The 26,630-nt window shown below is 45.3% G+C and overlaps 1 long non-coding RNA gene across 1 annotated transcript in view; it reads right to left on the bottom strand.

Moving 5' to 3' along the window:
• Positions 1 to 8,089: 8,089 nt before the first annotated feature.
• LOC135453353 (uncharacterized) overlaps positions 8,090 to 26,630 on the bottom strand; it is a 42,161-nt gene continuing 23,620 nt past the window's right edge. Inside the window, exons 3-5 of the long non-coding RNA XR_010441848.1 lie at positions 15,411 to 15,530; positions 14,012 to 14,130; positions 8,090 to 8,428 (exon numbers count right to left, since the gene is read on the bottom strand). This is a non-coding gene — a long non-coding RNA (uncharacterized LOC135453353). The remainder of the gene's footprint in view (positions 8,429 to 14,011; positions 14,131 to 15,410; positions 15,531 to 26,630) is intronic.

The raw sequence follows: 26,630 nt of genomic DNA, 5'->3' as shown, positions 1-26,630 counted from the left end.
CTGCACTAGGAGGGTCTTTCCAGGGACATCATGCCCTTTCTGGCCTATAACTGTCACACACTGATTCTCCTTCATGCTGCTAGCACAGGCATTTCAGAGACACACAACCTTGCTGTGGATTTGTGTGCCTGCCCACAAGTGGCAATTCTGTCTACTAGTGTGAATATTTTCAACTCCCAAGGAAGCAGAGGAAAAATAACTCTTGTCCCTTTCTCTGAACTGGTGAGGGAAGCACGTCCAAGTATGCCACTTAAGGAATTACCCCAAAACATTTCTGTGAGGCTCAAAGGAAATGTGTACTAGAGACTTGCTTGTAAGAAGAAAATATACATGGAAAGTTGTGTGCTCAGAGCAATGAGGTTGGTTGAGTCCTGCCAATCCCTTAAACCTAAAGCTCTGCTTACTTCTAGCATGTTTTCTCCCTTTCTATGGCCAAACAAAAAAAAAAAAAAAAAAAAAAAAGATGGGGTTAGCAAGCTATGAAAAAGTGGAAAAGTCCCTAGACAATGAGGGTCAAAGGGAGCCATTTGTCAGCAGAGACACCAAAACAACTTGAGCTTCTATTTGTTTGCTTGTTTTAAACAGGTTAGTTCTGCATAAGATCACTAAATAAAAAACCTACATCCACCACCCCATAAATTGCAGTAAGCTAATTAAGTCATAATATATGTGATTCAGTATACACCATGCAAAGGGAGACATTAATGAATTTTGCATAACAAGCAAGCAAAGAACATTACTTGTCAGATAGCCTCAGAAATTCATTAAACAGTCCTTTAAGAGAAGTGGCTCAAGTGCAGAGCTCTAAAATGATAACAAAACCTATTAAGGAGCCTGTTTAATTAAGCACATACTTGCTGGCACATCTGACACTTATACAAGGTGTTTGTGCTAAGACAAATAAAGTCTTTCTTTTGCTGTACAGCCAAGGAGATGGCAGACAAGTCTATTCTTAAAACACAAAGATAACTCTGTGACTAAGCAGCCAAATACCACACTGTGGAAAAATCTATACAGGCACTAAGGGAATTGTGGATCTTTTCTGTAAAGGCCTAGATGAGCTTTGTGTGTGCTCTGGAATAGCTGAGTGACACAGTTTGACTCAGAGTCATGCCACAGATATCTGTGACATCCCAGAGGAGGGTGGAAACAGCTCATGCTGAGCTGCTCAGGTTTAAGAGGCTGCTCTTGAGGAACACATAAAACAGCAGCAAACCCAAGGGGTGGGGTGGGCCAAGGAGGGAGCTCCCTGCACCCATGCAGAAGAGCCTGAGAAGCAGGGAGACCTTGTGCCTCCCTAGGGCACATTGAAGCCCTGCTCTGCATTTTCATTTTCTCTCCTGATTGTGTTGCATGAGCTGCAATGCACTGAACCCTGTGCAATATGCAGGATTTATCATTTTAACTGACGTGCTAAGGGTGGCTCTTACACAGATCTGTTACACAGTGGTGCCTGTGAGGAACAAACTGCCTGGCAGCACAGAACACCCATCGCTCACTCCCTCAGAGCCACCACAGGGACAGAACTCTAAATACGTTCCAGTCAAACCACCCACGTGCTCCACATGCTCTGTAAAAAAAAAAAAAAAAAAAAACCACCAATAAGAAAATGCCATTTTATACTCTTCACCAGAAACATTTCTCTTCCTCTCCTGTCCTTGTCCTGCTGCTTCTCTTTGCTGTTGATCATTATGTACAGTGCACACATCTTAGTTTATTACAAGCTATTACTTAATCATCATCTCACCAGTACTTTGGAGAAGTTTTATTGCAAATGACCCACCAATACTCAAGTCTATAGAATTTGCTCAGAATACACTGTAATTTATTCTTGAAACAAGGCAGTTGAGACACCAGACCCAGGAACTTCAATTAAAATCAGTCTGATTACACCTCCTGCCCATGGGCACAACAAATCATCATCTGTCAGCTAAATCAACTTGTGTTGGAGACAGTCCTTTTATTTGCTTGTTTGGAAGCAATGAACTTGGTTTAATCCCTGTACATTCACTTAAGATTTGGACTTGATGATCCTTGTCCCTTCTATCTCAGAACATTCTGGGAAATTTCTGAACTTCCCTCATGCTGCTGAGCTTCCTGGCCAACACCTTTGGCTGCAGGGTTTCCACACAGGTTTAACAGAGCTCAGTGCTATAAGCAGATTCCAGTAACAGCCTGTGCTTCTCTCCTGCTTGGCCCTGTTCTAGTTCTTCTGGATTTTACTACACGAGTCTGGGACTCTTGAGTTTGCCATTCCCCTACTGACCTGGGCACCATCCTCTACCCTCCCAGTTTCTTTGAAGGCAGCACTTTACTGGGAGAAAACCAGAAGCTACCTGGGAAAACAATTCATTTTCCTTCCTCAAAACTTTCTCGCAGGACAGGTTTTCCCAGCTCTCAATTCCTGCATTTTGAAAATGCACTCCAACTCCCTTACAGCTTACCCAGATGACACCTGTGTCTCCAGTTTTTCCCAGTCCTACAGACATGTGCATCCTCCAAGCAAGCAGCTCCATAAATAACTCACAGGTTGGGATCCAGCCACTAGTGCTGTGTTTGGGCAGGAGCTTGCACAGCATTCCCATGTGGTCTGTCTCTCCAGCATCCAACCCTGCTCTCTTCAAGCCTACCTACATGACCTGACCTTGTATAGTTTCCTGAAGCACTTCAAACAAAAGCATGGTCAGAGAAGGTCTGATTTCCCATTAACCTGGGGAGGCACTCAGGAACAAAAGGCCAGGAACAGACCTATTACTCAATCAACATGGGCAAGAAGTCAAAAGGCAAGCACCAAAGTGGAATTGCACTTGAGGAAGGACTGAGAACTGGAGGGGATGGTAGAGCTCTTTCCCCATATCTCTTTCACTCTCAATCACCTTTAACTCAGGAGCTCTCAGGGCTTTGCTGCTCCCAAACAGCACCCAGGACAACACCATGTGCCCTAAGGCACATCTCAATGCATTACTAACAAAGTTCTCAGTAAAAATACTCTTGAGAGGTGCCTTCACAGCCTTTAGGGGCACACACAGCCCCACAGATTCAAACTGTTTAATGTTTATCAGTCTGAGACTTAAAAACAAAAAAAATAGCAGAAACCTATCAGATGCATGAGAAGCGAGGCATGACCTCCCTTTTTTCCCCTCTCATGCTTGCTAAGTGGCCAAGCTTCCCTAAGAAAAGAAACTGCAAATCTATCCCGGCAGGACAGCTCTAACTTAACTTCAGAGAGCTTCCTCCCCTGCTCCCCAAGCCCCCATCGGAGGTAAGGATCCCACCTGCCAGGGCAGTCAGGGGATCCCTGCCTGGCACAGACCAGGCAACCCACGGCGGCCCTTCTTGCACCAGGTGGCCAAGGCCACAAAATCATCTGTCCATTTGCCAGGCTTTATTTCAAGCGCTGCTTTATCATCAATTCTGTGTTTTCCTGCATCGGAGCAACACAAGAAACAAAGAGGAGGGAGGAAAGTCTGAATGCAGCAGTGCTGACAGAACCACTGCATTTCAAAAGCCTTTACAAATGGTTATTTGCAGCCCTAAGGGCTCCAAGGACCCTATTTGTAAGCATTTCAGACAACCCTATTTAGATGTACCTGGGTCTAGGGTCACCACGAAGGACAGCAGGGAAACCTGATCCTCCCTATAATTCCTGAAAGTATGCATGGCATGCTTTTGTCTCCTGGCATTTACAGCCAAGAGAGAGATGCTGGTAGCAAATCCCTGGCGATGAAAGGTGTCTGCCCAGGGTTTTACAAAGCATCCATGGCTTGTCCCCTTCTTCCTGGCTGCTGGGCTGGCAAAGCCAGGTGTAGTCATTGCTTGGGCTCACACCTTCTAAGCCATCTGCTGTCACTGCTGCTCCCTGATCTCTGTTCTGAAAGGAAGGCACATTTCTGTGCAGTGGCTTTTAAAACTAGAGTGTAGGTGCAGCCTGAAAGCTACCCCAGGCTGACCCCTCTCAACTGAGGTGTAACATTTTTACAATAGCAACAGTAGCTGGCAAGAAGAAAAGTCCAGATTAGGTTAGTTTAAGAGTTTAAGGAAACCTATTTTCCAGACATCAGCTGCCATCTTCCTTGAACACAATACCTGAAAGGGCTTCCACAGGGATTCTGGTCTTCATCTCAGTAGTCTTCCTATCAGGCAAGTCATCAAAAAAGTCCTGAAAGTCCAGATGATTCCAGAGTAATAGTTCAGCGCATTATCAGAACTCTCTATCTCTGCATCACATACTGATGCAAGGTTAATTGAATAATGAAAGCAATTCAAATTGCCCACAGCTTGTTCCTATCTCTGCTTTCAATTTCATCCCGATTGAGGCTGATTGAGGAATGTCTCACCTGTCTCCTGGTGCCAAACTTAAGGCCAGGAAGGAATTTTCCCTGGAAGACATTGCCCAGGAGAGCTGCTGCACTCTTCCCTCTCCAGTGTTCAAGTGCTGAGCTTTCCAGGACAGTGGCATGGATTTTTCCTCCAGCACTCCCAACCATGAGTGCTCTGCATTTCTCTTGATCTCCTTTGTGTTGCAGAATTGCCCTTTCAGACTTTTTTGATCTAAAGATTTTAAGGTAACTGAAGTGCTTTGTGAAATGAAGCATTTTTCTCCCCTTTCCACCCTTTCCACCAGTTTCACTGAGAGAACAAGTCGATCAAAGTGACTTTAGGGTGCAAGCCCCTGCTCAGCAGAGCTGGCAAAACACATTTTGGAAACCAAAATTCACAAGTTCTGTGCTTTTCACCACTTGAATCACAGAGGAAGAAAAAAAAAAATCATTCACCTACTGATGACCCAGGGACAGAAAAGCAGGTCTGCATGGAGGATGTTTTCCAGAGCCAATGTCCCAAGCTCACAGAAGTTGTAATTCAACCTACCTTTTCCCTGAAACTCTCTTAACATAATTCAATAGTACAATTATCTCTGAGTGTGTTATCATGAGCAATGCACTCAGTGATGCTTTTTGGTAATTTGAGGTATATTTATAAATTTTGAGCTCTTGTACAGTTTTAGGGCTAGACAGTCTTCATATGACAAAGAAAAATCTAGCAATTAGCTTCTCTGGTTTTGGAGCTAGAGGTAGTGTGACATGCCATGCAGAAACACCTTTTGCAGTTAACACCTCCTGTCTCTAGAAGCTCAGTTCTGGCAAAAATGCAATTGTCATTTTCAATTTAACAGTCAGCATTACAATAAAAATTACTTCCTAGCACATTCATTGAGTAAAAAACAGCAAAATGTCACTCCAGAACTTGTGCACTTGTGTGTTTCTAATTAATTCTGACAACGCTGGTTGGGCTTCCAAGGTGCAAATCTGTTTGGTTCTCAGAGCAAGGAATTCTGGCAAAGACACTACAACTGAGGCTAGGATCAGGTACTGGTAATTCCACTGCTCACATAGACCTAGGCTGGTTTGTCTGGGGTCTGAGCAGAGAAACAGGGGCCTCAGGTGCTTTTGAGGGCACAGACGCCAATGGAAAAATCTCAGAACAGAGGGAGAAGTAGAGATGAAAGGTGATACACAGAAGCAAAACCATTCTCATAAAAGCTACAGGGGAAAAAAAAACTGACCTGAACAATTTGCATTCCAAACAGTACAGCTTTAAAAGATGAAAACCACATCTCACTTCCCAAAACTCTTGATGAAAAGTAAACAAACGCAGTGAAAAAAACTGCTGGGGGGAATTTTGACACGCCATCATTCTTATCAAAGCCTGGTACATAGATAAGACTGCTTTGGTCTTTCACAATAACCAAATTACAATCTTTCCCTATAAAGCCTCAGAAACATGGTTTCTTGCCAGTGAAAGTCTCATCCTTATTTGTACCTTTTTGACTGTTTTCCATGCCCCCACAATGGTGTTTCACTGGGAAAATACTTCACAGGCTGCTGAAGAATAGTGTCTCCCCATGACCAAATCACCAACCATAATCCTCAAGATATTTTCCCCATTTTCTCCACACTAAAACTTCAGTCCATTTATCTCTTCTTGTTTAACGAAACACAGTCAATCAAAGCTCCCTCTCTTCCTCTTGTGGGTGATGGTTTGTGAATCTGATTTCCATTTCAATTGTTCCCCTGAACTTACACAGCGCCAAAATGGAGCATTTCAATCTACTCAGCCCTTCAGCAGGTACAAATTTCTTGTGGGACAAAGGGAAATGAAGGATTAAAAGGTCTATTAGTACATCTTGTTCAGCATCACAGGATGTGGTGGGTAGTTCTTCCTCACCCAGGAGGGACCAGAGAAATCAATTACTATGAAACAGTGTGTATTTTACAAGTGTTTTCTCCTGTCATGACACCATGGACAGCCCAGGCTGTAGGAACAAGTCTTGACAGAGGAGTTCTGCAGTGCCTGAAGAGCTGGAAATACTTTCCCAACACCAGGACAACTCCAGTGCCTTCCCTGCATTAGAAATCCAGCCTTAGGTAAACTAAGAATAATTTTAGGATCTTATTTAGAATCAGGGCAGGGATACGTTACTTTAAATTTGACTTAGGCAGAATAATGACAGTAATAACACAGACAATATTTAAGATCTCTGAAGGAAGAAATTGCTAGACAAACTGAAAGAAAAAAGCAAACTAAGAGCAGGAACATATTCTGGTTTAATAATAATTAAGTCACACAACAACCATTAGCTGGGTGAATTCACAAGGGATCACAAGAACATTTTCTTCAGCTTTGATTCCAATTGTTCACATCTCCCCATTTTCAGATGTCTAGTTTAATCCAGCCCTGAATTTCAAGCAACACAACAGCTCTCTTCTGTTACTGTGTGGAAATTTTTTTTTTCTGTAACAATAAGACTCTTCGTCCCTGATTTGTCTCCAGAATAGCTGGAAAAGCTTCAAAGGAACCCTGTTTGAATTATTACTTTGACAAGGACCTAGTTGTAGGCTCTGTGTGTAGAATACTTGTAGGACCCATACAGAACACCCAATAAATCTCCTCTGGCTATAGCTGGGCTGCTGGGTCACCAAATCCCTTCATTTGGGAAGAGCAGGGGCTCCCAGGGACAACATTTACCCTTCAGTAACAAATGGGGATCTCCAAAACATCACAGACATCTCCCAGCCATCCCCAGAGCACCCTTATACTCCACCCTCTGAAGTACATAGCATGTGTGGGAGGATTTTGCTATAAACCTCTGAAGGCTGGCAAGAGCTTGCAGCCTTCAATATCTGCAATCATAGGCGAATTTAGGAACCTATCAGAAAAGAAGGGAAAAAGGTTTTATGTTCCATTATCTTGAGATGAGCTCAGCAAGGAAAAAGAGGGGAGCAGGAGGGATCAGCACAACCTAGTGCTGAATTGCAAATACACACCATGGGGGAGTTTCTTGCATTGCAAGCCCCATGCAGTGGGAGCCCTCTGGGAGGGCCAGTTCTCCCCGTACAGCTCTCTCCATTCCCCTGAGCTGCCACACTCAGTAAATGCCTCCACACTCCCCAGCCCGTTGGGAGGAATCCCAGGGCTGTGTCTGAACACCAATGAGTGGCAGTGCCTCTCGAAGGAAACCTCTGCTCCCTCCCTTTAGACCTGCCCTAGGACAGGAGGTATCCTTTGCATAGCTGGGCCTGGCCTCCCATGGGAGAAGGCTGCAGCAATTCTGCTTACACATTTTACAGCCTTATCAGTGAGGAGGCTTCGCTTTCACAGGTGGCTTCTTGCCAAGGCACATCCCCTCCTCAGGGGCTGCTCCCCACTCTGTCCCTCCTTACAACCCCTCCTTCCTCAGCATTTTCTCCCTTCCCTTCTCACAAAACTTAGTTATCTAACCTGAGCATTTTTCTTCCCTTAGTCTTGTTCTTGTTCTCAGAGGAGTGATTTCCCCCTCTCTGTTGATGATTGTTATTATTTCTGCTCTGTAAATGCATCTATCATGATCTTTTCTTGCAAGGTGTGAGCAGTCACAAGTTCCTCATATTTTTCAGAGAACCTGTTTAGCAAGTATTCTGCAAAAGAATGGTTTCTCTTCTTGTCCTGGAAGGCTGCAAGTGTCACAGTACAGGGCAGCTTGCTGATAGCAGCAGAAAACACTAGAACTAGTAGCAGCTTTAAAAGCAAACGAGAAATAAACCCCCAAATCCCCAAACATCCTTTCCTCAGGCTGGACAGAAGCTCCTGCCTGGCCAGCCTGCTGAGTTGAGAAACAGATCACATCCCATGGCTGGAATGCTAATTAATTTTGCAACTAATGAGCTGGTGATAACATATTTACCGCACTGGAGATGTGAAGGAAGGCACAGCTTTGATACACCGTGTCACCTTCCCCAGTGGGCAGACAGGATATCCCCAAGGCCACATGCTCTTGTTGTGCTGCACTGGTAGTTGAGGAAGTGTTTCACACCAAGATGAGTCTTTCCAAAGAATCAGCTCTCCATAGAGACCTCTCAAGGGTCAGGGATCAGGAAGGGCTGGCAGTTCCCTACAGGATGAAGAGTCAAGGATAAGTCAGTCAGCAGGGGAGGGCTCCCCCATCCTACAGGACATAAGTGAGACCAGCAGCCAAGTTTGGGGAGGGCAGCCAGGGCCAACTCAGAGCCCAGACCACTTGTGGTGTGGAGATAGGTCAAGGCAGGAGCTCAAAGTGCAGGTCAGTCAGCTCCAGTGACAGTAGCCAAGGTCGGACACAGTCTAGTGGTCACCAGGCAGGTCTGATGCCAAAGTGGGAGGTCAGTCCATGGATCAGGGTCCCAGTGTAAGGCCCTGTATGGAGTGCTACATCTATAACACAGCTCAGGGAGCAAGGGAAAGTCATGGACTGAGTTTCAGTGGAGCCCCTGAACCCATGGGCATGGCAGTGGCTGGAGGCCCATGAGAGGCTCATCAGGCTCATTACACTCAGGGCCCTAACACTTCATCTCCACAGCCCTGGCCAGTATCACAGCCAGACACTAAGAGAGATGCCAGCACATCCATCCCAGCATCTGTGCTCATTCCAGGTAGCCCAGAGCTTACAGATGGATTTTGCCACTGTCCCCTCTGAGTGCAAACTCCACAGCCTTCACAATAGGCATAAATGCCCCTTGATCTTCTCCCTCAGAGTAAGAGAGAGGATATTCCATATTACAGAGCAGCCTGTGTCTGAGGCATCTCAAGAAGGTGAAGCAATAAGCAGGAACTGCTTTTCCTCCCCCCATGCTGATGTGCCTTGGGGCAAGGAAAAGCAGCTGCAGGAGCAGCAGGGCACCTCCCAGCCCATCAGTACGGAGGCAAAGACAAACAGAGATGCAGGAAGTGATTATGCCTTCCGATAACAGAGCTGCAAAGCTGAGTAAGCAATTGGTGATTTGAGCTGGTGCTAAGCGTGGGGCTTTCATTACAAACAACCTAAACCCAAACAACACAATGGTGGCAGTTGTTGATATCAGTGAGGAAAGTTAAATAACCTGCCCCAATGGATACTACAAAAGTGGAACATATGGGATAAGGGCGACAGTAGCATTAGAGGCTGGAAATTGGCCAAGACACAAGTGGAGCACACACACAGACACCCTCATCATTCAAGAGGAGACGTTCAGAGTTCCAGGAGCATCATGGAATGCTCCCTTCCGGGTGACATTTAACTCTGTCTTCAGACACCAGACAAGAACACACTCTGCAATAACTGGAGATGTCTAATAATCCAAACCAGAAAAAGCTTTCCATTCTGTTGCTGAGCTGTATCCTTGCCATGGTACTCTCTGACCCTGGGTCAGAACATACAAGCTTACAATCAGAAAGATTTAATGAAAAGCATGCAACAGCCAGAGATCCTGCTGCCAGGGGAGGAGGGGAAAAGAGAGCAAGAGAGGAAAAATACATCAAATGGCTTATAAAGAAAGAAGCATGTGCACTTCCCAGCAGTGGATGCAGTCTTTTAAGCCATCCCACTTGGGGGAGCTTCCCCTAACTCTGAGACTTTCTTGAAGGCAAAAGATAAACACATCATGGGGCCAATAGAAGGGTGTGCAGCTGCACAAGTCTCTTAGAAGGTCCCTTTTGTATTGCCTTGGCTTGCTCTTCAAGCTCAGAGGGAAGGTTAAGTTGAAGTCACCTGCTCTCTGATTCCCTGTGTACGCACTTGAGCTGTCGCAAAGGGAGAGGCAGGTTCTGCCAGGGACAAGATTTATGCACTTAGTCCTTTTGAAGTGAAAAATAAAGGAAAAAGTCCTGCTTTCAGAAAAGCAGCTCTGGGAATATGCATTTCCCCAACACAAGCTCCATGTAGACATGACATTTAACAGTCCTCAAAAATCCCTCTGAGGAGTTGTCAGACTTGCTCATAGCAATATGTGGGAAGTAGAGAGTCTGGCTTCCCATTCTGAGGAAACCAACAGCCAGCACTGCTCCTTTGGGCTGGTTGTGCTCAAGAGCGACTGGGACAGAGATGTTCCCACACCTTCCAACAGAGAGCTTCTTTTTCATCACTAGCTCCTACCCCATCCCAGCACAGTTCTTACCCAACTCTCTCAATCCACCTATCCACTTACAGGCAGCTGAAAGTTTTCAAACGGATACAGCTTGCCAAAGATTATGTTTCCAAAGTCTCACTGTAGTGCCTTCCCCTACACCTCCCCTTTGCCTTCTGGCCCCTCTTGTTCCTTACTCTTCCCCAGAAGTCCTCATTCCTCGGGGGATACTTCCCTGAGCAAGCAAAGACCTTCCCATTTACTGCTGATGCGGTCAGGGAGGGCATTAAGGAAATAACTGAGACAGCAGATAATTTAGGAATAGCCTGGAAACAATTTCTAAGCAGATCAGTCATCCTTGGGATGTTCTAGAAAGATCTAGTTGTGCTGATGCTCCTTTTGCAGGACTAAATACATTAAGAATATTGTCTCCAGGCTTAAGTGTCTCAGAACTCCTACAGCAGCCACATGAGTCCACAGCAAGGATCCACCTACCACCACAATATAAACTATGGAGAGACACCTAGGAAAGAGGAAGAATAAATCAAAAATACATGGTACTTCCCTTCTCAAACACAAATTATTTAGTTAACCTTCAACTATTTTCAGCTGAAGAGATTTTTTTTCAGCCCTAGAGGGTTGGTCTATTCTGTGATCCCTAACAATCTTGGTTTCAAACACTATTGTCTACCTTTGAACACAGGAATACAGCTTGCACCCACAACACCCTCTGATGAGAAGTTCTCTGTGTCTCCTACCTGGTACATCCAGAACCTGCTCCCACCATTTGTTTGAAATCTGCCCACATTTGTTGGCCTCCAATTCTTGCAAGGGAAAAGGTAGGAATAGGCAGTCCCTACCCATTTGCTTCATGCACCTCCAGATTTTGTTGGTCTCTGTTACATTCCTCCTCAAATTATCCCTTTTCTAGGCTGAAGTATCCCAGAGTGCTTTATTGCTTCTTTTATGGGAGTTTCCATGCCTGGACTCAGAAGGTCACACACAGCAGATGGGAAAGGATATGGTGCTTTCCCACTTTTGGAGTACCCTGTTCTTCAGAAATTAATTTGACTTGTGCTTTCACAAGGCTTTTACAGAAAAGAAAGAAAACATGGACAAACATTCCTTTATTATACTCATTTTTCCTTCATTTGAAATCCAAGGCAATACTTTAAAAGCAAAACAATTTCTCTTCTAAAAGAACAAAAATCCCCTTCTCAGAAGAGCCAAACAAAAGATCATGACTCAGACATGGAGCTTTAACTTCCTCATCCTGTGATCCAAACCTTTGACCTCCAACATTTTCTGTGTCTCTGAGGGCATCATTGGTCTGCCTGATCTCCAGTTTGCTGGATTGATCTCAGAGATCCATGGCACTTCTCAAATACATTTTGGTCAATTCAACAGCACTCAGAAGCAGCACCTTGGAACTGGAAAATTTGACCTTCCAATTGTGGCTTTCTTTTATACATAAGATATTTGTGTGAGTAGGGAGGACAGGGTAATGGCTAGTGGAGAAGGTGCTGTGTTTACAGAATACAGCCATCAAAACCTCTCTGGCTGTCCACGGACTTCAGGGACCACTCCTCTCCAGGGCAGGCCAGAGGGATTTCCTGGCAGATATCAGGTAAGGAAAGATCTCTGCTGAATAGCTGCATGTTAAGATGTATTTTATAACCCCCTGGTTAGCCCAGAGGAATTCACTGGCTGTCAGAGGATCAACACGTCCACAGTGCTGGGATGCCTTGGTATTAAGTTACAGCTTTGGCATCACCCTTAAGTTCAGCAAGTCAAGGGAAATTGTTGCAGGTTGTTTCATTTACTGAGCACCAAACAGGCGATAAGATTACAGACATGCAAAATCAAATTTTTAAAAACTACAAATGAACATTTAGAAGGTGTCTCACATTTTTTAAGCATTCAGCAAACAAAATCCTGATTAGTTTAATACAGTCCTTCATAGCAAGGTTTTTTTTGTGGTACAGGGTGTTTCAAGAGGTCCAGCCTTCCTCTCACAGCCCATGGGCATTCCAGGATCACAAGGATTAAAAACCACTAATTTCCCAAATCTTAGGTCAAATCAAGAAAGAGCTTTGGACCTTCCAAAGTCACTAGATCAGCCTGTTCTATATCTTTCAGAAACATCCATGCCTCCTGCAGTTCTCCCAGGCCCAGACTGTGAATGCAGCAAGGTTCCTACTGCTTAGGGCCTTGCTGAGCTCAGGGTTAATTCTGACCATGACCATTCTCTCCCACCTCATAGAACAGCTCCCAGTGGGTGCTCTTGCTTCCAGCAAGAGTCAGATGATTCCCCAGCTCTTACATTCCCAGACTGGTCTGGAGACAAATTCACACAGCCAAGGCTGAAAATCAGTGAGGAAGTTCTCCAGATGAAAGTCTATGCAACCAAAAGGAAATCACATTATGCTTTATGATGGCATTGGAAACTTTATTAAAAACAACATAAACAAACAAAAGGAGCAGCAGTGGAAGGAGAAGTTCCTGGCCATATTGCCACCAGAAGAAATGCTCAGCAAACCTTGACCTCAGCATGAAGCCTTTTCAAAGACCAATCCCTGTTTCATAATGAGCATGAACCACCACTTCACATTATACAGAGGTAGCAAGGCATTTAACCTATTGTAATCTTGATTGCCGTCCACCAGCTTAGAGCAATGTGTTAGGAAAGCACCATCAAGGAGAAGGAAATAGGGATTGCTGCAGAATAGCAATATTTACATTAAAGAATACTGAGCACCCTTAAAATTACAATTCTTACATTTTTATGTGTAAAGAAGGGCAGCAGGAATAATCATATTGGTCTCCTGCATAAAAATGTTCTTAGACTTCATCTGATGTCCCAAACTACTTCTGGCTGAGATAACAAGATATGGATTCTTCAGAGGCTCGAAGAGACAGAACCACCACTGTATCCCTTGGTAATTGGTGCCAATAATTATTTAATTGTTGCTATTTAGTCACTGTTAAAAACCACGTACCTTCTTTTACCAGCTCACATTTATCTAAGTTGAATTTCTAGCTGCTGGTTCACATTATGTTTTCATCTGTTTTTCATCCACACACAGGCATTGCTTTACCCAATGAAATTCACCCCTGCATTTTAAGCTGACACAGCAAATGACATTCAACAGTTTTGGCCAGAAAGGAAAGGATCCTTCACCATGCTTCATGTGAAAGGCTGCCACTGAATTCAGACAACAAAGTTGAAAGGTGACATCTGCTGTGTAGTTAAGGCTTGCTTAAAGCAGTAGGGGCAAGCATCTACCCCCCAGATGTTTCTGGAGCTTTCTGAAGGGGTGGCCTGAAGCAGCCAGTCAGCAAGGCTGGCAGCAGTTGACTACTTTTAGCATTGCTGTTGAATTACTGCCATCATCAACTAAAGTTATGAGTATATAGGAGTCCAATAAAAGACACCAAGTGCCATCAAAGTTGCAGAGAAAGTTTTGTAACCATTCCCCAAGAGGAGACACGTGGGCAGGGGTGAGGACATGAACCCCTCAGCAGCTCTGCAGGATGTGGCTGTGCTGCCATCCACCACCCTGACCCTGCTGCTGTTACTGCTGTGCTTGAGAAACAATAGCAGATTTACCCTTTACCTCAGAATCTGGGTCAAGCTTCAACAGCGGCTGACTTCTCCAGCTGAAAGGTCTCCTGTCCTGTGACACAGGCTCTCTGGAGGCTGAGACAGGGCACAGCACAGCCAGCTGCAACCAAACTGTAAATGGAGAAATTTGAGAATGTAAGTTAGAGTCCCATGGGTCTGGCAAGGGCCTAGAGAGAGAGAATAGGAGACTTCAGCTCTCTCTATGAGGTGTGGTACAACCATCCATCTCCAGGACAGTGAAGCTGTTCACAATCACAGTGGGAAAAAATATTTGTAACAGCAATGCTCAGAACAGTCTGTCCCCCCCACCCAGAAATGACACAACGGAGGAAGCAGCTGGTACAGCCAAGCAGCACCAACTGGCATTATCTTAACACTATGGGCTGTCAATTGTGTCAGAGTTCTTTTCTGTGCTGTTCAAGTCATTCCCTTCATGAGGGCATGAGTGCCTGGGGCAGGGGAGCACAGATAACCCTGGCCAGGACCTGCCCAGAAGACCCCTGCAGCTCCATCCCAGATCCCTGAAGCAGCAGATCGTTGGACACCAGCAATGGATTGCTAAGGTCTTAGAAAAATAGCTGCCAGGCTTTGCTCTCCCAGTCACAGCCCTGACACAAGCCACGTGGGCAAGATGAGTCTTGGCAAAGAGGGCAAGTCTGAGTGCTGAGATTAGGAATTTCCCCACTCTGGGCCAGTGGAGAAACAAAGAGCAAAGGGGAACCAGCCGGCTACATTTAACTGCGTGGTTAGACCAAACAAATCTATTTTCCTTATGTCTGCTGTCAAGATGTGGAGGATTTTTTCCATAAAAGAACTGACAGTGAGATATGCATGTGAGATACAGGGAGCAGGTCTCTCTTTTTCACTGTGCTGACTAGTTTCTCCCAAATGACACTTTTTTATGTTTAATTCCAGGTACTTCTTAGTGTAAGAGAGGCTCCAGACAGGACTGATGCCTGGACAGCTGGGAGTCACCCCCACAGCCCAGAGCCAGGACAAAGACAGTCCTCCAGGTAGGCTGTTCATCACAGCCTAGGAAAATTCCTGTTTTCCCTTGTGCCTGAGGCATGTGCACACACACACACACACACACATCTCAGATCCAGCTGAAAAGCAAACCTGCTCTAGTTTGGAGTTAGCAGGCACAGGAAAAAGGCTGAAACCTGACTCCAAACCTCTAGTATTGATTGGGCCCAAGTGTTCTCCTTTCCATGTCTTGAGACTTTCTCTCCCCCCTCTCCCACATGCACCCCTTCAGTTACTGGATCACCAAGATAAATTCACCAACTAAGCACCCCATGTTTCCCAGCCTAGCAGGATGGAAAACCTGTCAGACAGCTGAAGTTCCTGCTAGAAGCATGATGAGGTGCTAAGAAAATAACTGTGCTTACAGATTCTTTGGGCTGAAACAGCTGCTTTTGTAGCTGGACGGGTTTTTGGCTGGCAGTCAGCTCTCCCTACAAGGCATCTCCTCAAGACACTCCATTTACTTCCTGTTCCCTGGCAAGTCCCTGCAGGAAAGCAAAGAAACTGGGATTAAACATATATGACAGACCCAGCCAAGACACACAATCTGAATTCCCAGACAAAGTGCAAGACAAATATAAGCATCACAGAGGAACAAACGTAATATGGGCTTAAGTCTTGCATGAGCCCTCTGTAAATGTGATCTAACAGCAGGCTGCACCTTCCAGCCTGGCAGATTGCATAAATGCAAGAACTCACAAAGAGAGACACAAGGAATCAGGGATTTAGAAAGAGACCTTAGGGACTCACCACAAACTTGAAGGACATAGAAGCCCTACACTCAAATGGTGGTTGGTGCACTGACATAAAATGAATGGGTTCTCTGAGTCCCAACCCAGTTCTGCAATTGGAGCTGCACAGCTCCAGGCTTTTGATTGGGAAGGGAAGAAACTAGAAACAAAAAACTTGCCTGAACTCTTGTCTCCCTGTCTGTCTGGGACAGGCACCCAGTGGCCTCTAACACCGTAAGAGTACCTGATGTCTGAGACATTATCAGTGTACCTCCAGCTGTACTACAGACATGTCAACACCAGGGTAAAGAAGGAATAAAGGAGTGAAGCAACACTGCCCAGCCACAGCCAATCTTTTATTCTTAGTTTTCCCAAAATAGTTCTCTGTGGTCTCAGCATAACACTCCAAAACCTAAATTTCCTTCATAACATTAACAAATCCAAGGGCTGCCTTCCACCCATGAAGGATTTAACATCATACCTACTAGCAAAACTCAAGTGTGAGAACCTTGAGTATTTAAGTTGAATGTGGTTCTTGAGAGGTTTCTGCTCTGCTCAGGAGGAGCCTGAGACTTGAGGTACCGAGCAGACACTCCATGTCCTGCTCCCCACAGGGGAAATCCCACTGAATCCAGCAGCATTGTCAGCCCAGCAGGAAGCATAAATCTCACAGGAAAGGCTATTCTAGTGATGTTTCCAGGAAGGTTTTCCAGATCAGAGACATTTTGGGATCAAAGCCAAGGCTGAGCTGGCCAGCACCTCCAAGATGGCAGCTAAGTGGAAAATCTCCACAGTGGGAGAAAGAATAAAGGGTAGACACTTTTTATGAAGTTTCAATTACTCCTGAAAGCAATGGGAAATTTTTCTCTCTCCCTAAAATGTTACATTTGTTTTGGCAGTGGGGAAAAAGAATCCCCTCCCCATCATGCAGACATATTTCCGTACTTCTGAAGTGAAAGAACTGAAAAAGGAAAAAAAAAATCTGCCACCAGAGTAATGATTTTTAACAAGTATTTTTAGTATTCACCATGAATAGGGAATATCAAAAGCAACCAAGTCTGCTTGATACTGTTGACACCTTTTCAGGAAGCAACCATCAGGGCCACAAGGACATTTTCTGTCATGCCGGCAGGGGGGCAGTGAGCTGCACACAGCAGCTCAACAAACTCCATTCAAGGGCTTTGTTGAGCTGGGGTCTAAGCAAGGAAATGCTAAAGGAAGCCTGGAGCCAGAGCACTTCCCATGAGACAGTGAATCAAGACCTTCCCCCTCCTGTGAGTCAGTGTCACAGAGGCTTCTGGCTGGCTGGAGCTGCAGCCATGGCACTGCAGCAGACTGGCCCCTCCAGACACATGGGGACAGGACAGAAGCAGGACAGGAGACCTGCTGGGGCGGGCCCCTGCTGCAGCTGCTTCTGTTCCAAAGCCTGGCGAGCACCAGACATGCTGAGAAGATATCAAAGGGGTAGCAGGCACCTCTGCTTCATGCACAGAAGTGGAAGAGAATAAGAAAGAACAGCTCAGGAGACTCAGAGGAAAGTACAAGGGATGAGAAACACACGGGGTCACAAAGGACACATGCAAAGTGCACAAAAACCATGCAATTACCTGCTGCAGAAATGACAGCAGGATCACCTCATTTCACAGATCCCTTGAGAAAATGCAGCCTTTCTGCCACTCCATCCTGCTTCAGAGGCTTTCTTTCATGCCTCTCCTTAGCCTCCTGACTGATCCTCTCCACCCAGCTCTCCTCCATCTATGAGCAGAGCAGGGACACTACTGAAGAGCAAAACAGCTCATGTACTTCTGAGAAGTCTACATTCCTCCCTAGTCACCAAAACAGCCCAAAAACAGCAAGAAATGGTGACTTCATGACAGAAAACAAGAGCAGGGAGAACGGAAGATGGTTTACAAGGCCAGCCAAATATTAGAAAGTAAAGTCATTGCATTCACATATAACACAAAGCCTCCGGTTCAGTGTGACCACATCAGAGCTTGTGAGGATTACTAACAGCCTCTGCATGGGTTTGCTGCCCACACCCATTCAGCAAAGGGTACCCACAGCTAAGAGAACACGTGTCTTCCTCTTGCTTACTTATTTGGAGCTCTTGTTTGGAAACTCAGACTCAGAAAACTAAGGCAGCAATTTCCAAATACCTCTTAGGTGGTTATTCACACACTTGCAATATTCCATAAGCATTTGTCATTGCTGATTATCTTAACAAGCACTGTTTGCGAAGCAGAGGTGAAGAAATGGTGCAGGGACAAGCAGTTCCCATCCCATCTTAAAGCAGGCCTCACTTTTGTGTAGGATGGCTGAAGCACATGGACAACCTCTTCCTAAAAGGTTCCAAGGACAGACACCACAAGCTGTCCTCTGATTGACAATCTACCTCTTGCTTCATAACCCTCAACTACTTAACAAAGCCTTCCCTCTCCAAAGTTTCATGTTGTATCAGATATAACAGCCTGCCTAAAAGAGGGAGATGTGATGAAACATCAGAAGGAAAAAAAGCATGAGTGCAAGGAAACCTTGCAATTTCAATTTACCTCATGCAATCAGCCTGAAGAACAAGAGGTGAAACGCCAGCTCTGGCAAAACCACAGGAGTCTGGCAAACAATTTAAGAGCTGCTTAAGGTACTGTGCTGAGGAGGTGCTGCAATCTCCACCCCAGGATGGAGAGAGCACAAACTGAATTTAAAAATCCACTGAAGGTGAAATGGTGAAGGGCTGTAAGTTTTCATCAATTCCCACTGCAGGGTCGCCTTCTGTGAGCAGCCCTCCAACAAAGGAGACACTCCTTGTTTTCCTCTTTCACTCCTGGAGTTTCTCTCCAGCTGTGAGCTACTCACTGTTCATGTGCTTTCTCCTGAGCATCTCACCAGCAGCAAGCAGTGCTGCATGGGTCATGCTGGAAAGCATGGTCTCCACTTCTTCTGTCACCAGGGAGAGTCCTGTAAATTGCAAAAGTTCAGGGATGCCAGGGTCCCACCAGCTAAGGGAAGAAGAGGCACCAGGACTGAGTAAGTCAGAGTGACTGGCTTAATGTAATAGCTGCCCAAAGGGCCAGTCTCAATTCCACTGTTACTCTGTCTTCTGCTGATGTTTCCAGCACTGGAGATGCCTACCTGAGCCAAATTCAATTCACTGAACTGACCAAAAATTAACACTACAAAAAACATTGCAGCAATGATGGGTTCAGTCCTGGTCTGGCTGCATCCACCCAGTGCAAGTGAGACTATTGAAATGAGTGCCCAAAAGAGTTATTTTGAGCTGAAGGAGCACTGAACACTTACTCTCTTGAGAAACTCATTTTGTGCATGCTGAACAGACTTTGTGTGGGCTGGGCTTACATGCCACTAGCCCTCCAAAAAGCCATGGGACAGTCGATAATTCTGTGCAGCTTTTCCCAACTTTCCACTTATGTATTTTAACATATTTTTCCTTGTGATTTAGAACAATCTCTTCCTACCTGTGCATGCCTCACACAAGAAGATCCCATCTCTGATGGGAGGGCTTTGCACATCATGGCAAACAGCAGCAAAGCCCTACCCTCCAATGAAAAGTCCATCTCTACATACGAGTGGTCACCCCAACCTCACTGCTGGGTGAAGATGTTTCTTCCTCCCACAAGAGAGAAGCTACAGGACCTGTACAAGTCACACTCCCTGCAAGGCAAAGCAGCAGCAGGTAAGGCCAGTAGACACTCCTTACAAGGAAATGGAACATTCCCTCACTTACACACGAGAACAACCATAGTCACCCTAAAGAGTGGGGGCAGAGATAGGACTGTGAGCAGCACAAGGAGATTACACAGAAAACCAAGAAATGTGTGGATTCATTGTATTTTTCAGGCTGTAGTTCTTGGAAAAGATTTCTTTCCCTGGTCTTCAGCAGCTTGAAACATCCTTCAGATGACAGCAGCACTTCCAAAACCTTACAGCACTTGGGGGGAGCTGGCAGAGCAAGTCCTGGCCACTTCCAACCAGGCACCTCTGGCTTCTCAGCTGCCACACTGCCTGTCCCATCTGACCACAAGAGAGCTGGGTAATTCATTTAGTTTTACAGAAAACTGTAATTTCACAGGGAAACATATGAAACTCTGCAAATTCCCAAATAATTCTGGCAATAAGAAGTCTGAGGGTTGGAAGCCCTCAACTATTTTGAAGCAGCCATTTTAAGCCACACTTGATTTCAGCCGAGAAGATTACTTGGAGATGATATACTGCCACTTGAACAAAGGCAAAATTTGAGCTGAAATCACTCAAAAGGACAGTGGGGAGGTGTTTCTACTGGCACACCTGCAAAGGCAACTAAAAGAAGTGACAGAAAGCCTCAGCAAACATCAGTCTCTGCTCCCACTAGTCCTCCCAAAAACTCACACTGAGAGACAGAAGTCACATCTCACGGTTCTACTGTCCCTGGCCTCTGGATGAAAAGCATTTCTGGGTAAAAAGAAGGATAATTCTAGGTCTTCCCTTACACTTCCAAGTTAAAATGAGGAAGACAAGCCAAGGGCCTTGTCACAGCTACCAGTCACCACAATATTACATCAGCCACAATGCCACAATTCCAAAGAGAGGCGAGCATGAAGGTTAAAAAAGGAGGCTGAATCAAACCTGTGATACTCCTAAAAGATATCCTGAAGCTTAATTATTTTTAATCTGGGGCGGATTGTGTTGTCCTGGAACTGAGTCAAATGAAAAGCAGACATTCAAAGCACTTTACTCTCCCCCTGCTGCCCCTCTGCTCTGTGTCAGTCATCACTTCTGGGTTTGTAAAAGCTTAGTGGGATTTGCACAGGGCCAGGCAAATCAGGCTTCTCCATTTACTGCTATACAACAAATGTATTCCGGTAACAGGCTGTTCTCCTGCCAATGCCTTCTGTTTTCCAACTCATTTCATTTTCTTTAGTGACTTTATTTCAGACAAGTGGATAACCAGAGCCTTGGGTTGACTCCATATGTGGATTTTGCTTCTCAGCAGTGCCAGTTAATTCTTTGCAGAAATCCTGCTCATGTAGGACACAGGTACAAAAATCTCTCCTTCGCATGCCGGACCCAGTTTATTTGCTCCTGTTTCAGCTCCCTTTTCACCATCAGTCAGCCCACAAAGCACTGCCTGCTTCTCTGCCTGAGGCTTTCCCCTGCTGCCTCCCTGCCTTTCCTGCCAGGCTCTTGCCAAGGAAACCTGTCCACACCTATGCAGGCTAGGGCAGTGCCTTTGTTTTGGGCAGTGACGTGTGCTTGGGGTGGAGGTCACCATTGTTTCAGCTCCCTGATTCCACAAAGGAGTGTTAATAATTTCTCAAAACTGCAGTAAATGAAGAGTGGCAGCTACACCCAGGCTATAACATTAGACATCCTTGCTTTTCCTCTTACCTGCCAAAATGAGGGGTTCTTTCTTTCACCATGGGGAGGTGCCTGAGGTTGCAATGTCATCTAGACAGAAGCCACTAACTTTAATGGGCTTTCTCTCAAATATATCAACCATATTGGTGCATAAGAGAGGGCCACCCTACCCTGGGCCAGGCCTAAGAACTCCTGGGACTGTTTGGATCAGAAATTAGAGCTGAGGTCCCTCCCTCACATACCGTCAAGTCTCCCCTCACAAGGAGGGGATGCAGTGGATAATGCAGCTGCCATCTGTAGTGTTCAAACAAAGCAGTTACAGTGCTAACACAAAAATACAACTGTGCTGTGGAAGGCAGATGCACAATCATAAGAATTAAGTACCTTTCATTGAGCCCATAAAAGGTATTTCTTGCAGAGAAATTGTACAAGAGTCAGTCAGAAGATCTCTAATTTGTCTCAAGAGGTACCCAACTTTTAAGGTGCTCTCTGACTTGAAGAGTGCAATTGTACGCCAACCTTTGGCTTCTTTGAGCATCATATAAAGAAAAGAAAACAGTAGGAAACATCTCCAATGCCCCTTCCCTGCCTTGTGTAGCATGAAGGTTATGTACAAGAACTAAAACATCAGAGCCAGAAGCCCTAATTTGCAGAAAATAATCTCATTTTTCATATTCAGAGCAACATTAAAACCATCCTCCCAAAACTCAGCTGTGCCAAGGCTTATGAGCTTAGAGTGAAATTATCCCTCAAACAGAAAATTTTCACTGCCCAGTAAAAAATGAGGAGCAGTGGAAAACAGAAACAAAATTACGCAAGCGGTGAAAAGTAAAAGGAGGTGGTTTAAACACATCCCATCTTGATATGCAATGTTTCAGTAACCAGGGTGAGGAAATGGGTTTTCCTTTTAAGCAAGGGTGGGCCAGATCCTTGGCTGGAATAAATCAGTGGCCCTGCTGAAATCAATGGATTGTTGCTCATTCACAGCAGCTCAGGGTCTGGCACATGGTTTTCTCCTGACACTATCACAGTAATGTAATTCTAAATTAAAATCATGTGGAGATGTTGTTTTGATAAAACGTTGTTAAATGCTAAATACACCAAATATGAACCGAACTAAAATGAACCCAATATGAGAAAGAGCAAAGGGAATGCCTCTCTGTTTTAATATGGACTCAGAGGGTAGAAAGAATTACAGGACAATTTGATGAAATCCCTTGAAGCATTCTCACTGACTAATTATTCTCTACATTCTGGAAGGTTTCAGGGTTTAACACATTTCCTCACGCTCACTAAGAGCTCACTGTAACTCCTGCAGCCAAAAGCACCAAGGATGCAGAGCAGATGGACCAGCTGGCAGAGAGGTGACTGTAATGGTGATCCCCTCACTAGCCCCCAACAGCCCAGAGGGGCCTGCTGGGCTTGCAGCTGGTGAGTTCTGCGCAGCATCCCACTGCCAACTGAGCTGCTGCAAGCAGCTGAGAGAAACTAAAGGATATTCTTCAGCTGCAGACTTGGAAGCAGCACCCTGGGAACCCCTTGAGCATCACAGCAACCAGACAGGGGAGACATTGCAGTCACTTATGCAACTCTGTCTCGTTTAGTCACAAGGTGGATGTGAGCAGGACTATTGCAGCCACACCAAGTAGGGAGTAAGGGATTTCTCAGAGAGCACCCCAGGCACTCTCCTCTCAGCTGATGCTCTCCCTCCTAGATTCCATCCTTATGGCCATGGCAGTGACATGACAGAGACCCACCTTGCCCTGTCTAGCCAAACCCCAGTTCCCCTTGGCCCCAAGCAACCAGGCTTCTCAGCCTCTTTCAGGATCAGTCGGGAAGATGCTAATTCCCTGCTGAAGTGGGTGGCAGTCTTTATGTTTCAGGCCTGAGAAATCTCACCAGTGCACTGAGAACCACAGGGCTCCTTCCTAATTACACAGCAGAGCACCACATGATTCATGTCAGCAGCTCCCCAGCCCCCTCAGCCCCATCCTGGCTGCTGTGACACAACAAACCCGAGTGGAAGTGATTAGCAGGTTGCAGCCAGAGCCGCCTGCCTGGCAGCACCATTGCCAAACACTGCACCCCAAGGAGCCTGTTGAATCACTGCTCCCCTGCATTGCAACATCGGAAGTTGCACTTTAAAACCATCACTGGGATGCTCTCCCATTTCCCAGCGGAGCTGGAGGAAGGTGGAGAACTCAGGCTGAGTACATTATAGATGCATTTTTTAATTCCCAGGGGAGGCTCAAAAATTAGAACTAGCTCTAGGGGCCCTTTTGTTTTTGTTTTTCCCTTCCCTCCCCTCTTTCCTTTTGGTCTGATTAACTTTGGTGACTGGCTTGCACAATTTTATCAGGTTGGGCCTGATGAATCATTCATCTCCAGCAAGCAACAGTGAGAGATTGCAGGCCAGGCAGGGTCTGTGTTGCAGTAACCAAAAACAGCAAAAAACCACCCCCACCAAGAGAAAGGGAATGGGGGCAGGGAAAAATGAGACAGTGGGCCAACAGCACTCATGGACAGCTTTCCGATGTCTGGTCTCAGACAACTAGCAGCACATTCATTTGTAAGCCTGCCAGACCTCCTAGGAAACCTAAAAGGCTGCTGTTATTTATAAAGCTAGATGTAGTTATTCTGCCTGTGTGCAAGACTAGCTCATTGTATTTATAGGTACCTGTCCCATTCACCTACTTCTGGGCCCTCATTCCCATAAATCCATGAGGCTGGCAGGATCTGCATTCAAACACTGAGATACCTCTCCTTTCCAGGCAGGGCCATTTGGAAGTGTCTGTCACCACTGCAGGGCTCAGCAGCATGCACATGTAAATATATACCTGAAAGCCCCACATTTCTGTCAACATACGGGAAAACAGATTCAAGAATTTGTCTTCCACGTGAGAACACCAGATTTTACATTTCATTTGTAAAAAGCTCCCAGTAAATCTTAACGACAAAAGTTTGATTTAATGATGGTTTAAAACTGTCAGCTGGCTTCAGTAGGGAAGATATACAAGCCAGTCCCATCAATTCTGGCAGCCTGGAATCCCAGTCCCCCTTAAATAAAATCAGCCATCCTAGATTTTATGCCTGAACCTCAGACAATCTTCCCATAAATCCAGCTTTGTGGAGCTCATGTGGTCAGGCACGAAGAGCTTTGCAAACAGTGAAGCTGGGGCTGTGGGCAAGAAAAGGCAGCTCCCTACAAGTTGCACCGGGGACAGGAAAAGCAAAAGATTTGGCCTTTCTAGTTTGTGGTTGTTCACACACAAACACAAGAGAACTTTTCTATTTTGAAGGTGAAAGACTTATATCTCAACAGTAACCAAAAAAACAAAAAGTAAACATAGCAAACACAGCTGTATGTCACGTCTCACTGTTGAGACCAGCTGGGCTCACTCCTGCCAACCAGAAGCCTTGCCCAAATGTAGATGCAGAAACTGAGGCAGTGCTACTTCCAATTGCCCATACATTCAGAAACTTTCCAGAAGAACCATGTTTTACCAGTCCTAATCCCAGATTCCTTAAGTGCTTCAATTTGTGCCATTTTGGACTAGCAGTTGCTAAATCACATGTAAACCCTCATGCAGTTGTCCGGGCCTGGCTTCCTCAAGCAGGCACATAACCACGGCAAGAAGCATTTTGGCTCTCTGCAAGCCTCAACAGTGGGCACATCTTGAGAGAAGTCTCAAAGAGCCTCCTCAGAGGAAGAAACAAAATCCAAAGGCAGATACCATTTTCCCTGCTTAATCTCTTGGAATAATTCCCTCTCTCTCAGACACTAATTAAAAGTCATCCAGAGAAAAATATCTGCCCTTGTGTAGTTAATTTCAGGGACTGATTATATAGCATTTGATGTGGCATAAACTCAAACCCTAAAAAACAAGAACCAAAGAAAAATAAAGGTACTCCCTCAGCTTAGAGCATACCCATATCCCACATATCTATCCAAGAGAGCCAGCAGTCCAAAGCTGAGAGGGAAATAAGCTGAGATCTGTGGGGCTGGATCTGGAAGCAGGAATTTTCACACCTTAGCTCCAGGGTCTGACTCACTGCTGGAGTGAGCAGGTGTCTCTCTACAAGAGGTAGCCATAAACATTTTAACCCAAATTTATATTTCTCTATTAAAGTTGTTATCTACATAATGTAGCATTTACTAATAATCATCTCAAAAGATTCCCAACCAATTCATCTAGGAACATAAACAATACAGCTTTGGGTTAAGGGTGTGAGAGAGATGAAGCAAAGCTGACTCAAGCTGCTTCCACTGGCTAAGCTGAGTAAAATACAATAAATACAATCAAACCTGATTTTCCCCTTGCTGCTGCACACAATATTTGCAAGCAATTACACTGGCTGCTGCAGTTTAACACACAGGAGAATATCAAGATATTTTGTGTGTTATTTACACAACTAGTTATGAAATTCAGGTCATAAACTGAAAAGAAAACTAGATTTTTAAAACAATTTTATGCTTTAAGATGCCCATTCCAGAAACAAATAGAAACAACTAAATGCATTGGGGTTCTTTTCTCTGTGAACTTCCATCTCAGACAATCATTTGTACCTCTCTAGGATTAACAGCAGCCACAGTTCCCTCCTCTATGATCATCATAGATTTTACTTCATCACTTCTACCTTATAATCCATAACCACAGATTATTTATAGCATGTTCTTTAAAAACCCTCCAGTCTCACTGTAAGGCAGTGAGGAATCCATGTTCTCTGCTAGGTTAAGGCCACAATCAGTTGACCTCAGAGGAATGAAATGCCACCAAGTGTCCTGGGAGAATGGAGAGACAACAGCACCTCTGGGAAAGAATGAAGAAAAAAAAAAATTTGTGCAGAGTTTATTTTGTTAACAAAACCTGACCCTACCCCAGCTACCTTAGAGGATACCTGAGGACCTCTCTAGCAAAAGACATGTAGGACTGGGTGACTACCTGGGCACTGTGCACTCACAGCCCAGAACTCAGATTTCATAGAAGTAAATTAAATAGAAACCTACGTGAAAGCTCAGCAGTGACCATGGTTCAGCTCCTAGAAAACAGCCATACCTGCCCCAGCTCAGCAGCAAATCCAGCCTGGAAGCCAAGCAGCCCCTCCATCTAAGAGCTCCTTCCCCTCAATAGGAGCAGACACAATCTACAATGACAGGTGGAAGCTCCCCTGGGTCTGTATTTGGGGGACACAGGACCCTTTGGACCTCTAGTTTGCCCTGCCCTTCTGCTCTCATGCTTTTAGGGAACTGGAGACTGGGCTACAGCAAACACCAGACATAGAATGCCTCTGCAGGTCACCACCCCATCTCCAGATCTTCTCTGGTGAGGCACATGCCAACTCCCTGTCTGCAAAGCAAGCACAGATTTCAGGAGAATCCTTTTTCAGGGGGAAAGCACCTTCTCTCCCCACTACCCCCATCCTTGAAGCACCACTCAGCAGCCTCTGGAGTCTGCTAATGTTGGTGTAGCAAGATTAGCTTTGCAGAAGGACTTGTAACAT

The sequence above is a fragment of the Zonotrichia leucophrys genome, chromosome 12, assembly GCF_028769735.1.
Source record: "Zonotrichia leucophrys gambelii isolate GWCS_2022_RI chromosome 12, RI_Zleu_2.0, whole genome shotgun sequence".
Classification (NCBI taxonomy): Eukaryota; Metazoa; Chordata; class Aves; order Passeriformes; family Passerellidae; genus Zonotrichia; species Zonotrichia leucophrys.
This window is presented reverse-complemented; position numbering and strand designations above follow the sequence as displayed.